The 9,789-nt window shown below is 38.5% G+C and overlaps 1 pseudogene; it reads left to right on the forward strand.

Moving 5' to 3' along the window:
- The window catches only part of LOC138152185 (zinc finger protein 184-like), a 124,050-nt pseudogene that overhangs the window by 80,737 nt on the left and 33,524 nt on the right, over positions 1 to 9,789 (forward strand).

Genomic DNA, 9,789 nt, shown 5'->3' on the forward strand with positions numbered 1-9,789 from the left:
TCAGTTTAAGTCATGTATCCATTCAGAGTTTATCTTGGTATACAATGTGAAATGTTGGTCTATACCCAATTTCTGCCAAACTGCTTTCCAGTTTTCCCCACAGCTTTTTATCACATAATGAATCCTTGCTCTAGTATCTGAGGTCTTTGGGTTTATTGGACACCCAACTATTATGTCACTTGTTATATAAGGAACCTATTCAACTGATCAACTTATCAATTTTTTTTTACCAAATCATTTTGGTAATCAGTTTACCAAATCATCAGTACCAAATAATTTTAATAATTACTGTTTTATAGTATAATTTGAGATCTGGTACTAATAGATCTCCTTCTTTTTTGGTCACAGGTTCTTAATCTGTTTTATTTAATGAATCCATTTAACAGATTGGTGAAGTATACTCTTCTTAGAGTAATGTTTTTAAATTTGTGGCATGAATATATCAGATTACAAAGGAAACAATTATATTCAAATGCATTTATCAAAATTAAAAAAAAATCCAAGTTCATGGACCCTAGATTAAAAGCCCCTATTCTAGGAAATATGCTTTGCTTAACTTTTGTTCTCCCTCAAAAGTGAACTGGTGATGGGCACAACAAAAGAGAGAGAAGATCAAGAACTATTTGCTTCATATTACACACCTTACCAAAAAACAGCCATATCCTTAATTCTGCCAGTACCTCTTCTGAACTTTAAGCTCCTTCCAGTGCTTTTTTCTTTGCCTCTTCCCTCTAGGTCATGGGGAGAAAAGGACCATGGATGAGCAACAATGTTTGTATTTTAGGAATTGGTGACATTCAAGGATGTGGCTGTGAACTTCACCCAGGAAGAGTGGAAGCAACTGAACTCTGCTCAGAGGGATTTGTACAGGGATGTGATGCTGGAGAACTACAGGAACATGATCTCACTGGGTAAGGATAGCTTTGCCCTGAGATTAAAAATCTTCCTTGTTTTTAGAAAATACCTCTCTTCCCTCAATGGGGTAACATTACATTTTAGAGAAGACTCCTAGAGAGGGAACTAGAGTTACCTTTAAATTTTGTGTTCCCATTCATGTTTTAATATCACATATGGTCACTTACTGAAAACCTGTGGGAGTTACTCTGAAACTACAGCGACCTTTGTGTAACAATGAAAGTAGAGTAATACTTGTGTTAGGACCGGGTAAAGGGCAGGATTTCATAAGACTTTAGCATGTGTTGAGGCCAAAAAAAAAAAAAAGGAATAGGCCCAAGGCAGAGATGCTTACACATTTATAAATGAAAATAAAGGCTAGAGGGACAGTAGGTAATAAGGAGAGATATCATGTGGTGAATCCAGAAATGTCTGGTCAAGAAAATAAGAGTGGGGTTGAGAGCTCCTTTGAATAGCTCAGATGAAAAGAAGAATAGAACAATTAAGAGGGACACTGAGGGACATTGAGAATTCTGTCAGAGGCTTCATGGAGGAGATCATTCAACAGGAGCTTCATTAGCGTCCTCTGCCCTCGGCAACCTTTAAGTCTCCCCACCCCTTCTGAATACTCTCTTCTGTGTCTTCCAAACCCATCCAATAAGTAGTTATTAAGTATATGTGCAGGGGACTGAGGATACAATGACAGAAAGAAAAATAGACCCTACTATCTAGGAGTTTATATTCTACTTGTAAATAGGTAAATATATAGGTGATAATTGGCAGAGACTTCAGGGATATCACATTTCCTTGGTCTTCTCCTCCCTTTCTTAACTACCCTGTTTCTGTCTCTTGTTGTCTCCTTATCTTTTTTTTTTAAGAGGGAAGGCAGGGTAATTGGGGTTAAGTGACTTGCCCAAGGTCACACAGTAAGTTAAGTGTCAAGTGTCTGAGGCTGGATTTGAGCTCAGGTCCTCCTGATTTCAGGGCCAGTGCTCTATTCACTGTGTCACCTAGCTACCCTGTCTCTTTATCTTTTTCCTTAATGCAGGTGTTTCTCCAAATGTCTATTCTTGATTCTCTTTTTTTTCCTTTTATACTCTCTCTCTTGGCCATTTGAGACTTTCCTACAGATTCCACTGTCACCTCTATGTAGAGGACCACCAAATCTACACTTGTTGTCCTGACCACTCTTCTGAGTGCCAGATCCCCATCTTCAGCAGAAACAAGTCATTTCAGACTAACTTCATTTCCTTTTTCAATAGGGTTAGTAGATCAGGGGACTGATGTAGATATAGTTTAAGTAGCAAAGTATTTGACAAAGCCTCTCATGCCTTCTGAACAAGATTGAAATGACTTAAACAACAATACCTTAGGAGGATTCAGAATTAGTTGAATGGCCAGACCCAAAGAACAGTCATTGATAATTCAATGTCAACACAGATAAGCATCACCTAGACAGCACTGGGGAGGTACATGGTGTGTGTGCGTAGGTTGCAACAAATGTTTTAAAAAGCAATTATGAAAGGGAAGCACAGTAAAATATGTAATCAAAGAAATATATGGGCAAAAAGAAGGATGGGTTAGTCAGGTGACAAGAGGAAGGAATAAACAAAGACAGCCTATATGTTTCAGTGCTATATCCTCACGATGTCAAAAGAAGGCAAGGAAGGCCTCTAACATGTTGGATGAACTACCTGTGGTGAACTTATGGGAAGACATGGTAATGGCCACATAGGATAACCTGGCAATTCTCTTAATTGGAGGGAATACCCACATTGATAAGATCACACTTGAGTATATAGGTATAAAGTCTTACATGATTTCAAAAAAATCAATTTCATAATCATAGGATGGAGGACTCATGGCTAGATATCAGTTTGTCTGAAAAAGATCTGGGAATTTTAATAGAGTGTAGGCCTAATGTACATTAATACTGATATAGCAGAAAAAAAAAAGTAAAAACAACTTCTCCCCATCCCACTCCCCAGTCTTAGGCTGAATTCAGAGAGGCATTGTGTTTAGTACTAGTGAGGTGATATCATCTGCTATACTTTGCTCTGACTGGACCAAATCTGGAGTGTTATATTCAGTTCTGAATGCCACATTTTAAGGACTTTGATAAACTGGAGAATATCTAGAGGCTTACCAGAGTGGTGAAGAGTCTTCAAATCATACCATATGAGAAATGAAAGAAATGAAGATGGTTAGCCTGGAGAAGAAAAGACTTCAGGGAGAGATGATGCCTGAGCAAGATATTTAAACTATCCATGCTTCAGTTTCCTCATCTGTAAAATAAGAAGGTTGTATTTGATGGTCTTAAAGATCCCTCTCAGCTTCAAATCTGTGATCCTGTGAAATACACACTCACTCAAAAGATCACCCTAGCTATCCACAAAGGAAAAAGCAAGTGGATGAAGAATACATATTACCTAGATTATGACAAATAGTTGGATGGGTGGCCCATTGCATAAATCTGTTGGTACATATATAGGAGTTCCAAAAGTTTTGTACTTTTAAGCTTAACAGCTGAATAATTTAGTAGCTTTAATAGTTTAAAACTACACTAAGACTTTTGGAACACCTATTTTGGCTAAGTGTTGCAGGTAGATAGTAAACTGGGCTTATAATTGAATAGGAAGGGAACAAACTGGATAACACTTAGGAAACTGTGCACTGCTTTCAGTGATCTCAAGTTGCTTCCAGCTCAAATCACTATTCTATAAATCCTTTTTCAACTGTTCTAGCTTGAATCAATCTCTTGAGTTTCCCTCCCAACCATACAATACAACGATGTTAAGACAATGCATCCCTTTCATTTCAATTCCAAGTTAAACCATAATTTTTTGAAACATTTAAATGGAACAAGTTTTTTTAAAAGATATGATATTAAGTGGTGCATATCTCCAATGGTGCATATTTTCTTCCTCAATTTACTTATTAATACCTGTGTAATGTTTATATTGTTCAGTCTTTTGGTTCTGGGATGAGTAATTTCTAAACCCCATTGGTCTTTAGTGTAGGTGTTTGCTTATTCTTCCCATTCTTAGATGAAAGGTCTTCACTTTATAGTTGAAAATCAGCAGCTTCATTGATCTTTTCCTGAAACCGTACATCCTCATTCTCTGCTTTCTCAGGCCAGGCTTCTCACCTAAAGTCCAAATTCAGATAGTTTTATACATCTGAGATTCCCAGTTGTGTGTCGGTGAAACCATAAATGAATTCTAATGGACCTGCTACTTTGCTGGTAACATAACCCTAATTCTGCTTCAGAGATCTCTGTGCCTCCTTCTGAGCTTTATGATATCCTTTTCACTTTTCTTTAGACTAAGGGAGGGAACAAGCATTTACTAAGTTACTACTTTGTGCCAGGCACTATGCTAAGCACTTTCCAAATATTTTATTTTATCCTCACAACAACCCTGGGAAGGTAGGTGCTATTATTATCTTCCCTTTATAGATGACAAAACTGAGGCAGAGAGGTTAAATGACTTGTCCAGGGTCATTGAACTATTAAGTGTACAACATTGGATTTGAACTCAGATCTTCCTGACTCCAGGCCCATGCTATATCTACTGTTCTATGTAACTGCCTGAAGTGTTGGGACTGAGCCCTGAAACAACTGTTTATCCCCAGCAAAAGCAGCTATATTTTCTTTATTTGTTCACTAGGACTTTCCATTTCTAAACCTGATGTGATTCTTCAGTTGGAGCAAGGGGAAGAACCATGGGTATTCAGTCTAAAAAGAACTGAAGAAAGAGAGATCCCACAACATACCTCTACGGGTAAGTGAAAAAAAAAACCAGATGAGATTCACTAGAAGTAAGAGCTCAGCAATTCCTTTGGGAAGCTCTCAGGGCCTCCAAGGCCTGCCGAAACTGTTATTACCATGGACCAACTGGAAGAATCTTTCCCTTTTTGGGGAGGAGAGGGTGCCATTTTTTTCCTCACATTTGATTCTTTTGCCTCCATTTTCATGGATTCCTTTTTCTAGATACAAATTCTTGCCCTGTCCATGCTTTTTGAAGGGGCTACTTTTCTTTATTCAGTAGAAGTTATCTTCTCTAATCATTTTTAAAACCCCATCTGGACACTGTTTCTTCCTTTACCCTTATAATGCTAGATAAGCTCTTTATGTGTGTACCTTAATGGACTATGGACACCAACCTACCCTGCCCCCTACTTTCTTTCCTCTCCCAAGATTATAGGATAGTTTGGGAGCCTGCAAATTCCAGAGATGCATAATTAGCATTACTTTCAGTTTTGTTATTATTCCTCTAATACATCAGTTTCCATTCTTCTTATATAATCTAAACTAGTAAGCATGTATTAACAGGGAACACTTGCCATTTGTGTTTTCTCTTTGTTTTAGATTGGGAAAATAGGCCCGAGACAAAGGAGTCAACTCTAAAACAAAATAGGTCTGAGGGAGCAGAACCACCAGAGACATTAATGGGAAAACTCAGAGGGGACATTCCTGTGGAACTTGTATTTGGAAGAATTCATGTGCCTAAGAACAGATTGGAGAGGCAAAGGGAAGACACTTCAGGGGAAACATGGAAGAAAGCTTTCTCCCAAGAGCAAGGTTTCAGGCAAGTAACCATGACTCACAAGAAAACTAGTAGAGAGAGAGTCCATGTATGCAAAGAATGTGGAAAAACTTTCAGTCACCACTCAGCTCTTATTCGACATCATATAATTCATACAGGAGAGAAACCATATGTATGTACTGAATGTGGAAAAGCCTTTAGTCAGCACTCAGCCCTTATTAGACATCATATAATTCATACTGGAGAGAAACCCCACAAATGTCATGAATGTGGGAAAGCCTTCTTCATTCGTTCTTCCCTTATTCAACATCAGAAAACTCATACTGGAGACAATCCCTATGAATGTAATGAATGTGGAAAAGCCTTCTTTGGTCTCTCAACCCTTATTCGACATCAGAGGACTCATACTGGAGAAAAGCCGTATAAATGTAGTGAATGTGGAAAATGCTTCTTTGATGGCTCATCCCTTACACGACATCAGAGAATCCATACTGGAGAGAAGCCCTATGAATGCAGTGTGTGTGGTAAAGTTTTCAGTAGCAAGTCATCTGTCATCCAACACCAGCGACGTCATGCTGGTGAATAAATGATGAGGGCACATAATGAATTTGGAGAAATCTTTCATCAAGGCCTGACACTTTGTTAAATTTCTAACAATCAAGTTGGAACCAGACATTTCATAAAGCTTTTTAAAGGATCTCCTATATTAAATCTATTGTTTGAATCTGCTGTCCTCTGTAGTTACTTATTTGATTTCTTTTGCCACCAAACTACTACTTTAACATTTTAATTTTATTAACATATATTGTTTTTTATATTATCTTCATTTCTGAATATATACCTCCTTCCTTCCTGACCCAGAAAATTATCCCTTGTAACAAAGAATAAAATGGAAAAGTGGTTCAGCAAAACTAACCAACTGAGCCTGATTGTATAGGCAGGTAAGGTATATCCATCATTCCCAACCTCTGCAAAGATGGTGGATGGTAGTTTGTAAAGCCAAGCACGAGCAGCTTTCCAGAGGACTGCTGCTGTGAACAGCTTTTCAAGCTTCTGATTATATGGTATAGCGAACTCTCTATTTATTCAATAACAAATCAGAGTAAAACATTCATAGAAAATCAAGGTACAGCATTCACAATGTCACAACTCAACAACTTATCACTAAAATGGTCACAGAGTTTTCACCAACATGGTCACATAGTTTTAAACAAAGTACAAATCGGTGGCGCAGTGACTTAACCCCAATTGCCCTCCAAAAAACCAACACCTCCCCAAACAAACATTTAGTAAATCAATCATTCAAATGCCCTTAAGCCTCCTTAAGGGACACAAAGTACAAAAATCAAAGTCCTCCACCCATGGGATGCAATTAAGTTATAATTTTATCAGTCACTACTCAGTACCCTATTTCATTAATCACTACTCAGATATTTCATCAGTTACTACTCAGTACCCACAGAGAGGTCTTTTCATCTTGACTTGAGGCAGGTTTTCAGCTTCCATGATTCCTCTTCCATGGTCCCAGCTCCTGCCCAAATCTAACTAACCAACTGCCAGCTGAGTTCAAAGGCAGACAACTCCCAGTTCCTAGTCCAGCTCTCTGTGCAGTTCCTGCTCCACAAAGAAGCTCACAGTGGCCAGTCCACTTCAAGTACTTCACAGTTTCTGGTCCTGGGAAGAGAAAACTTAACAGAGCCACAAAAATATCTACGCACATCAAGCTTAGCAGAATTATAACAATATTCACACACATGGCTGGCACTATCATCTCAATTCACTTTCTGCCTGTGAAATCAATATAGACCCAAAACAGACAAAGTACCAACACCACAGCCGTACTTCCTCTGGCAGCTCCAGCTGGCCCTTGGATATCTTCGGCAGTTTCGGCTGGTTCTCGGAAGCTCCCAGCAGGAGATTGGCTGGCTCTCAGAAGAAGCTCCACCACCACAAGTCTGAGTTTTGCCACCACAAGTTCTGTTCTCAAAATAAAAATTATTTTGTCCAGCTCCATTCTCAAAATCAAAACCACTTTGTCCAGCTCCGTTTTCAAAATCAAAATCACTTTATCCAGCCTCCATGTGATTTGTTCCAAGAAATTCTGTCTCAGTTCTCAATTTTCATTTCTCTACTCAGTTGTTCTCAATTCTCAGTTCAGTGTTCAGTCCAGCAGTAGCAGCCCAGCCTCCATATGTTCACTGAGAGAAATTCTGTCTCTCTCTCCCCAGCAGCAGCTGCTCTGCCTCCATGATGCTTACCCCAAGAAATTCTGACTCTCCCAGCTGGGGCTTTCCCTTATATATGGTATTAGCTCCTCCCTGTTCAGCCCCCTTTCTGTTATGTCAGCAACAGGGGTTCATACCTTCTGTTTCTTCACAGAGGTTTAATTTGAAACTAAGTGCTAAGTGCCTGTTAGCTTGGCAATACAAAAGGATCTTCAAATTTCCTTACTGTTACAGAGCTGAGAGAAGATTTTCTTAGCTCCTCTTCAGGGATACTTTTGTTCTTTATAATATAGCATTCAACTTTGTGAATTTTTAAAAATTTTGTTGTCATTGTGTGTGTGTATATGTGTGTATACATAGATATGTATATATATATATATTTTTTTCCTGGTTCTGCTTTCTGTTCTTTCATATGTCTTCCCATTGCTTTTCTAAATTCTTCAGTCATCATTTCTTATTGCTGACAAACTTTTTATAAAGTCTTAGAAAAGTCTTTTACTCAAAATAACCTGGCAAGAACAATAATTACAAAGCATTTACCTAAGAAACCTGGGGCATCCTCTTCCACAAAGATAAACAGAACCTGGGGATAGAGAGAGTGTATAAAGTATATATATATATATATATATATATATATATATATATATATATATAGTATAAAGACCTCAGGTTTATTGTAAGATATTGCTTTGGCAATACCCAATCTTTTCTTTTTTGGCCTGGTATTTATCTTGTATATAATCTATATATACTTCTTTTTTGGAGGGGGGAAGGTAGGGCAATTGGGGTTAAGTGACTTGCCCAAGTTAAGTGACTAGCCCATGGCTAGTTTTGTATTAAGTGTCTGAGGTCTGATTTGAACTGGTCTTCCTGACTCCAGGGCTGGTGTTCTATTCATTGCACCATCTAGCTGCCCCTATGCTTTTTTACATATGTGTCTCCCTGATAGAATGTGAACTCCCTGAGGGCAGGTGCTATTTCATGTTTGCTTGCATTAGACACAGAGTAAGTCTGTGCTAGGTCCTTCTATGTCGCTCTCACTATTCTATGGTGTTCTCACAGACCTGGAGACAAGATGGGGTCTTATATACAGAAGGTAACAACCTCAGAATACTCAACCCCCTTCATTCTAACCTATATATATATATATCTTTATCTGGGCCTGAGTGCCCCAAGGCCACTGTCTGTTTCCTGATTGGTCAAATCCACCTGCTGCTGTCAGCTCTTTCCATTCTACATTGTTTCACTTTAGTATTATCTAGGAGTTCTCAGGGAACTCAACTTCCTCCCAAGGCTACTGCCTCAACTCCCCCAAGGACTAGAAACTCTACTTCCTCCCAAGGCTACTACTGTCTGTTACTTTTTATCAGTAGTCTAGTTCAGCAATTCTTGCAGTTCTGTAGAAACTTAACCCTTTGTTACCTCTTACACTACCATTCTTTTCCCCAAACTAAAAAACACCTCTAATTTGGTCTCAATAGTTAATCCAATCAATTGTATTAATACTCAAGAGCTCTTTACATTACCTTGAAATACACAATGACTTACATATATATGGGGAAACAATACTGAACTTAGTTACAAAATACAAGGAAGTAATAAGAATGGATTAATGATATTCAGAATAGAGAAACTTCACTGTAAGTCATTCCACACACTAACCACATGAGGAGAAATCTCTCACAGAGGACCCTGTTGATGAACCAAGAAAATGGAGAAGTCAAAGAACAGACTTTAGAGCTGTGTTAAAAGAGAGCATGTAACACACCCTCTCTGCCCTGTCCCTAGCTTTCATACAGATTTGGTTGGCCAGAGAGGCTTAAGTTCTCGAAGAAAATCAGAAGACAACAAAGGAAAGGACATAAGACAGAGAGTCCAGCCCCCGTACTTTATTGACACTGACTTCCTAGGGGGTATATGCCTACCAGTGGCCCAAAGAGTGTGTACATTTTTTCACATCAAATTATTTTCTATTAAACTTCTTTCAAGAAGCTTGGTTTCAGTGGAGGGAGGCTTCATTTTTTGCCTTTGTATTCCCAGTGTGTAAGACTTCCTAGGTGATTCATAAATAAATAGTTGTAAATTGAGGGGTTACAGGACCAGCTGCAGACTAATTAGTTACT

This window comes from Petaurus breviceps, unplaced genomic scaffold (assembly GCF_028583685.1).
Source record: "Petaurus breviceps papuanus isolate PSGF00001 unplaced genomic scaffold, PetGlider_PUasm1.0 90919, whole genome shotgun sequence".
NCBI classification, from domain to species: domain Eukaryota; kingdom Metazoa; phylum Chordata; class Mammalia; order Diprotodontia; family Petauridae; genus Petaurus; species Petaurus breviceps.